Consider the following 7,275-nt stretch of genomic DNA (forward strand, 5'->3'; position numbering starts at 1 on the left):
CCTGAGCATCCTCTGTGTGCAAATTGTCTAGCTATGTGATGAACTAGGTGGGAGGGATGTGATAAAATAGTCCTCATGGGGCTATATAGGCTACCATGGGGGTTCTAATTAGAAGCTGAGCTCTGGCTATTCTCTCTACAAAATAGAAAGCAAACAGGAGGTCCTATTCTGCCTGTCTTGCCCTGGCCCTTGTCCCTTCTTATCCTTACATGTGTTTAAAAGGAAGCAGGAAGCTCCACGTAGAGCTGTCAGTACAGTTTGATTTTGCTCTTTATATCAGAGCAGCCACAGATTGAAAAGCTTCACTAGTGTCATTTGAGGCAGCCTGGGCATGTATGCCAAGATGATAAAGCAAAACCACCTGCTCTAGCACTGACTTCCCTAAAACCAAGTCTTCCCCCAGAAGCATCCATTCTTTTCTGTCTGCTTCATTTATTTGATTGCTTCATCAGGACACAATTAATGGAAAGAGTAGACTAATCAATAAATAGAGTTACCTTGAGAAGAAGGTAGTGCTTTCTTGTCTAACAAAGGTACGTGACTCTTATTTTATAATCTTCAAAAGATAATTTTGGTCTGTGCATAGAGGATGATTGTTTGCTGAAACTTGAAGTTAAAAAAATCTTACTTGGAAGTAGTTTATTTGGAATTCAGTATATTTGCATGCATATAAACATCCATATAGTCTTACTGTGTGCTTGCTAAAAAAGTAGATTTTCATACATGGGGTTACAACTGCATATTTTGGCACCTGGGTACTCCTCCCCCCCGCCTTCCCAAGCTCTTTCCAGCCAGTGAGTGTTTCTTTTTCTGTCTATCCCACTTCCTTTTCTCTGGCTCCTTCCAGCTGCCAGTGTGTCCTGCTCACCCCACTCTCACTGTCTTACAGCTCTTTTTTCCTGGTGGTAGCAACAGCCTTGGGGCAGATCTAGGCATACTTCCCCTTATTTGGCCCATTTTCAGGTGGCTTTGCCATGTCTTTGGATGGAAAACAACAAGTATTATGTTTGTCAAAAAGTTTTTTTGAAGTGTTGATGCAAGGGCTAAGCTGGATAGGAGCAAAGTAGTTGGGGAATAAGGAACCAGCAGATCGGACACACGAAGCAGTCCATACTGCTCTTTGGTTTGACCTGCCAGCCTCGGAGGGCTCCAAACAATTATCGCATGCTTATGCTTTTGCTGTTACAACATAAGTCTCCAGGAAAACTTCACAAATGTGACCGCATGCAGCATTTTGCTGTGGTGATTTGAGAAAACTCGCACCTAAACCAGAAAGCGTTCTTACACGTATATGCAGGCAATTTCTTGTTCTTTCTCCCTCTCTGTATTGGTGTCTCGTCCAGTATTTCCCAGTTGCTGGTATTTGGGATCACAACCTGTAGGCTTTGCCAACTGTTGGTTTTTTTTCTTTTAAACTCACTGGGGTCAGACCCTGTAGACCCCGTACCTTTGCCTAATGTTATGATTTATGACTAGCTCCAAAGCAAAGCTTGGTCATGAAAAACTGAGAAACCTGTGTCAGCTTGAGGTTGTTCAAATCAGATTTCACAAATTTCTAGGCAACTTTGAATGTTCCTTTTTTCTGCTTTTTTTAGCCTTAAGTCTGAAAGTGCTGGGGTTTCTAGCTGGGTTTCCAAGGAAGTATTTGTGCTGGGGTGGAGTTGAGGGGCTGGGTATCTTTGATTTACTGCTATCTGTTCACAATCCTTTTTATGAAGTTGAGGGAGGGCATATTTTCCTGCCATTCATTCAGCGTTTGAGCTGTGTGCTCCCTACCGCCTGCCGTCTTGCGTGAGACACATTGCTTTTCCCCAGACCGCACATCACCAAACTCCAATCATTTTATATTTGGCTATGACAGAAGACAAGGGAGAACTCCAATTGCTTTCAGCTCCTTACACGCTGCAAGTCACAAAATAATAGATTCATTTTTCCAACCTTCTGGTTCTTGTTTCATTCACTGTGTGAGAGATCCCTGGTTGTTCTTTTAGCAGAGGATGCCAGAATCCTTCTTTGACCGCCGAGCTCACGTTTTAGGTGCTGTCGTGTCTTCATAACCATGATGTAGCTGCTGCCTCGTCCTGTAGGTTCCCAACTCCCTCAGTCCTTAAGTCTGTACTACCAGGTGTGAGTAAGGCTGCCCGGTGGGTGGTTTTTGGGGACCCTGACCCCATAAGGGGAGGATTTACAAACAAGATCTCCTCCCCATGCCCTTCCCAGCAGGTCATGGATTCGGGAACACTGAAACACGACCACAAGGAAGGTAACTGGGAAGTTCAGCTACTCTCTTGTACGCAATGCTTTTACCTCACGTCCCACCAGTTTGAAGGATTTTAACCTACTCTTCACTATCAATTGGACTGAGTGAAATGCTTGGAATGATTTTTTCCTTACTGTGTCACAAAAACCCACCAGACACCAGAATCGCAACTTTCGGTGGACACGGATAAAATCAGTTCACCACAGATGTTGGCTATGAATGCACAGAGCGGAGCAGACCTTCGTTGCTAGTCCGTAGTTTATCGCTGGCCTGGTACAGGTTCATGTGGGTTCTGCACCCTGCTGCCATCCCGGGGAACTGATGTACGTATGGCAAACGGCGTAACCTGTACATACTTATTTTGCCCTCTGGGAACTAATAACTAATGACACTGCTTTAGTTAGCAACCATTTGCAGATCGTCTACTCTTTTTTGTATAAACATCTCCCAAATATAATGCTTTCTGAGTTACACACAAGTTTGGCCAGCTCCCTGGTTACCTGCAGCATTTTGCAATCTTAGTGTCACTCGATATTTTTTCTGCAGTACAATATCACGTGCAGTAACACAGCTTAAACAAAACAAGGTCCATCTGGTTTAATGTTTTATCACTCGTCATGGCTCCAGATCTTTGCTCTGGAAAAACAACTGCAGTTCTGGAAATGGATAGTTAGGTTATTTCTGTCCTGCTAACTGGAAGAGGGCTGGAGTTACGAGGCACTGAGTGGCATACAGCCTTGCAGCTTAAGCCAGCCTCCCTCTTAAGCAGAAGATCCTACCAAGTTGCAACCCACTAAATTGTGTTTTTATCACATGAAACCGAGCATATGTGCCGCACGCCCTGGGGCTCGACAGAGAGGGTTCCTCCAAGCAGGTCAAAACAGAGCCAGCAAGAGAGTTAAAATAAACCCATGTGGGCAACAAAGGTCCAGGCCTGAGCTTCTGCCTTTTTCTTCTTTGATCTGTCACTGTCAATAGAGAGTAATAAATTAGAGAATAATCTGGTAGCACAAAGCATTTTTAATTTGTTTACTACTTCCTGAAAGCAGCTGTTCTTTTTACTATCTATTGTCACCTGTAAATGTATTGTTAAATTACTACTTATGTGAATCTGCATTTTCCCTCAAATCTAACAGTCCTATGATACCACTATGAATAAGAAGAGATCATTTCATTTAAACCTCATTAGCCTTATTATAAATATAAAAAGTAATATTATAAATTAGTATCAAGTGTGTTGGACTGCAGTCCAGCATTCTGATGCCTGTGGATTAGTAGTGCTTAATTCTATTTCTGCTTTGTTATCTGGCTATTTTTCTTTTTTTCAATTTGGCTGAAAATTACATTTAAATTTTTTTTTTTTTCCAAAAATATGAGCCAAATAGAAATGCTCCCATGATTTATTTGAAAACATCCAAACAAATTTCCTCAAGTTTGCTCTTGTTCTCTGGTATATGCCATCTGTACACTTGCAGAATTTTGCTGATGTGTGAGATTGTGAAACAAAGCAGCTCACATAAAAAAGATAATTGAGAACTCTATTGGCCCAGCTGTACTGTGAGACTTGCTGAATGTGAAAAATTCCCCCCAAATACATAAATTGCTTGTTACAATTCATTCAGTTTTATTAATCTTGGTTAATATTGTACTAGTAAGAAAGGGCTTAGCTTCTCACTTTACAATCAGTGGATGTTTTCCTGCTGACATCAATAAGATTAGTATTATGAATAGTTTTATATGAGGCAGTTTCTTTGTAAGCCTTTTTTAGGAGGTGGCTATTTTAGTGTATGCTGGTATGTGTCACTCTGTGCAGTATAAACTGCTTTGAAACATAGCAGCAACGCAAGTAATGTTTCTTCTACATAAGACGCATTAGTCGTATCTATTTCAAATATAGCATATATAGTCTACATGTAACTGAGAATAATACAGCCCTGGGAATAATATTTGCTCGTTGCTGACATATGTCATCTTTGTATCTCTTGTGAGATCTGCCATGAAGGAAGATTATAACTTGTTTTGGCATTTCTGTGCCTATGTTAAAAGGATGCTACCGAATGACTTTGGCAGCATCCACAAGAAATGAATAGGTGATGGAAATGCTGTCTTTGCTCACCAAATGTCCAGAATAACCCATCTCTTGTCAGCATCCCAGCCAGGAACAGGCCAGGAACAGGAACAAGGGCTCGTAGTTGCTCCGTCCTAACTCTTGAAGCCGTAATCTAGTGAGGGAGAAGAGAGATGGCACACCTGACTTGCCAGAGAATTTCACATTGCCTTATCAAATGTGCGTGTGCAATGTGTGTAAAATACGACTCAAGCAGAAATTCTGCCTTTGTGCTAGGGAGGCTTTTTTTGGTTTTATTTTTGTTGGTTTTGCCCAGGTATCGATGACACTCATGAAACTGAAAGGCGGGCAGCAGAGGAGGCTCCAGTCAGCATCTGCTGTCCTCCGCTTGCCAGCCAAACGGCCGGGAGCACAGATGGCCTTTATGACCGTTATGGGCTGGAGACACATTCAATGAAAAGTAATTTAAGTTCTTACAGAAAAAAAAAAAAAAGTATATGAATGTGGGTTTGCTCCCAACACGAGACAGTCTGAATCAACAATGGGAATGGGCCGGTTACCAAAGAGTCTGCTGGAGCAAGTTCCCGCTGCCAGGGCAGGATCTCCTCTCCCTCTTGGCCATTAGAGGGAGGAAAAAATAACAGACTATAAGAGCCACTAAAATAAGGACCAACACCAAGAATGTACCATGGGTTTAATACCAGCTCCTCCTCTTGAAGTAATTATAGCTGATGTTGCCCAATGGTTACCGATGAACTATCTTTCATCGCGGTCTTTTGTTTGGAGTCAGTAGTTTGGGTTGAACATCAAGACCAGCACATGCCAGTCAGCTTCTCACGGAGAGTAAAATAGGACTGAAGGTGACAGTGAGCATCGTGCTGCTTCAGCCATGAAAACAGGCAGCTGAGTTTGGGCTAGACCAAAGCCCTTCCTACGTGTTTGTTTCACATTATATAACCTTTACACAAAAGTTCACCACAGCACTAATTTTAAAGTGAGAAAAGGCCAGGCTAAATGAAATACTGGTATTTCTCATATTATCAACTCCGGCGTACTCGGAAATGTGGTACTTGCTAAAAATGTATCGGTAAACTCAGAAGTTTTCTTTGAATTTCTTGATGTGACCTAGATCTAGGTGGTGCAGATAACCCTTGCAATACCATGTTCACCTAACCCATTCCTATTTATGTGCAAAGGAGATGACATATAACCATCGCCATGACTCCCCCATACTCGTGTTCGTAGGGCAATTGTTTTTTGTTAAGAGGAAAATTAACTCAGTATATGCCTCTGAAGGCTCAAGTTCTGCATCACTCCTAAATTTCAGTGCCGCACGTTTTGGTGTTTCTTCTGCTGTGGAAGTGAGCCGTTCGTTAGATGCCTGGCTCGTTGCTCCAAAGCCACTGATGTGATGGATGTGCTCATGTATAGCTTTCCACATAGAGGAACCTCCATTTTAATTACAGTAGCGCTTCCTTGGTTAATGAACACAAACTTTTCTCTCTAATATTATTCCTCTCTTGTTCATCTGTTCCGATGAGACAAGGAACAGTGCTCTCAGTTATTTCCAGTGTTTGAGGCAGAACCTTATTTAATGCAGTGGAAAGTTTGGAAAAGTAGTAGGAGACCACATGGAGATCTCTGCAAATGGTAATTAGCAGTTAGGACATACTTATTAAGGTTTTGATGCCTTTGCTAGAGCTGTGACCTGCTCTGCTGGAATCAAAGCATTTAAGAGGAAAAATGCTTCCAGAAAACCTGCCAGACCATTTCTATGTAGAAGGACCTACCATCACCATCTGTCTTTGCTTTTAAGGATGCAATTTTTTCTGATTTTGCACATCGTCAGAACTACCCCCATCTGAGCAACTCCTGCCTAATCCAGGTAGAGATCTAGAGAGAAAGCACACTGGTGCTCTCTGCCCCAAAGGAAATAAGCCCACTGCTGGACTAAGATAACATCAAAGCCATAATAAGAATAAGTCTGGGCTCTTTATAAAACATTGCATTTGCTCAATGTTTAGAGGTGCTTGAACACTCAGCCATGATACAGGGAGAGCAGACAAGCAAGGAGAATTTTCCCCCGTAATTGCATACTGTTTGTGAGAAGGAAAAAAATGGCATCTGTACTCTCCCCAGCCATTCATTGTGCCTGAGCTTCTCAACCACTGGGCAAGCCAGCTGTGTCTTCAGCGCTAAAATGCTCTTAAACTGTGGTCCTTAGATGACCATCCTTTGCAGGGATTTACAGAAGAGCCCCCAGGCCTTTTTTTGATCATTGGGGCTGGGCAGCAAAGTATTTCTGAGGACCTGAATCTAGGAGATCAAGTACCTCTCAAATTTTTTTGTCCCGAGCTTTCTAGATTAGGCAATACTGTTAACTTTTCAGGGGCCAGATAAAAAGGAGCAAGGATTCGAGGTGACAGTCCAGCTCACTTTCCACAAAGAGATTTCCAAACTTTACAATGCTGAGCTGAGCACAATGGGTGCAGGCTACCTGTAAAACTAGGTCACATCTTCAAGCTGTAACTTAAACTAGGTCATACTTTCTGACTAGTGAAGAGGGGGAGTACGAGTTTCAAATGCTTGTAAATTATCATTTCCTGGAAAAGACTCAACATGATTAAGTGCTATCCAAAAAAATCAACCAAGCCAGCTTGACACATAAGAGGAAGTTCATAAAACATCAGTTTATCTTCCTCCGCTTCATGAAATGGAAATGTATTTCCCTTTCAAAATAATTGGTGGTGCAAACATTGATGCTGCTTGTGGTTTTAGCTGCTACTGAGTCATTTAAAGTTTTGTAAGCAGGAACATTCGATGCAGACTTTTCTGGGTCCATTCCTATAAATTGCATAAATAAGGGGGAGGTTTGCTCTGCCAAACTTGAAAGTCATGGGTGTGCAGGGGTCAGAGAAGAAATTTAGAACTTCACTTTCTAAATTTA

This window comes from Harpia harpyja, chromosome 4 (genome assembly GCF_026419915.1).
Source record: "Harpia harpyja isolate bHarHar1 chromosome 4, bHarHar1 primary haplotype, whole genome shotgun sequence".
Classification (NCBI taxonomy): Eukaryota; Metazoa; Chordata; class Aves; order Accipitriformes; family Accipitridae; genus Harpia; species Harpia harpyja.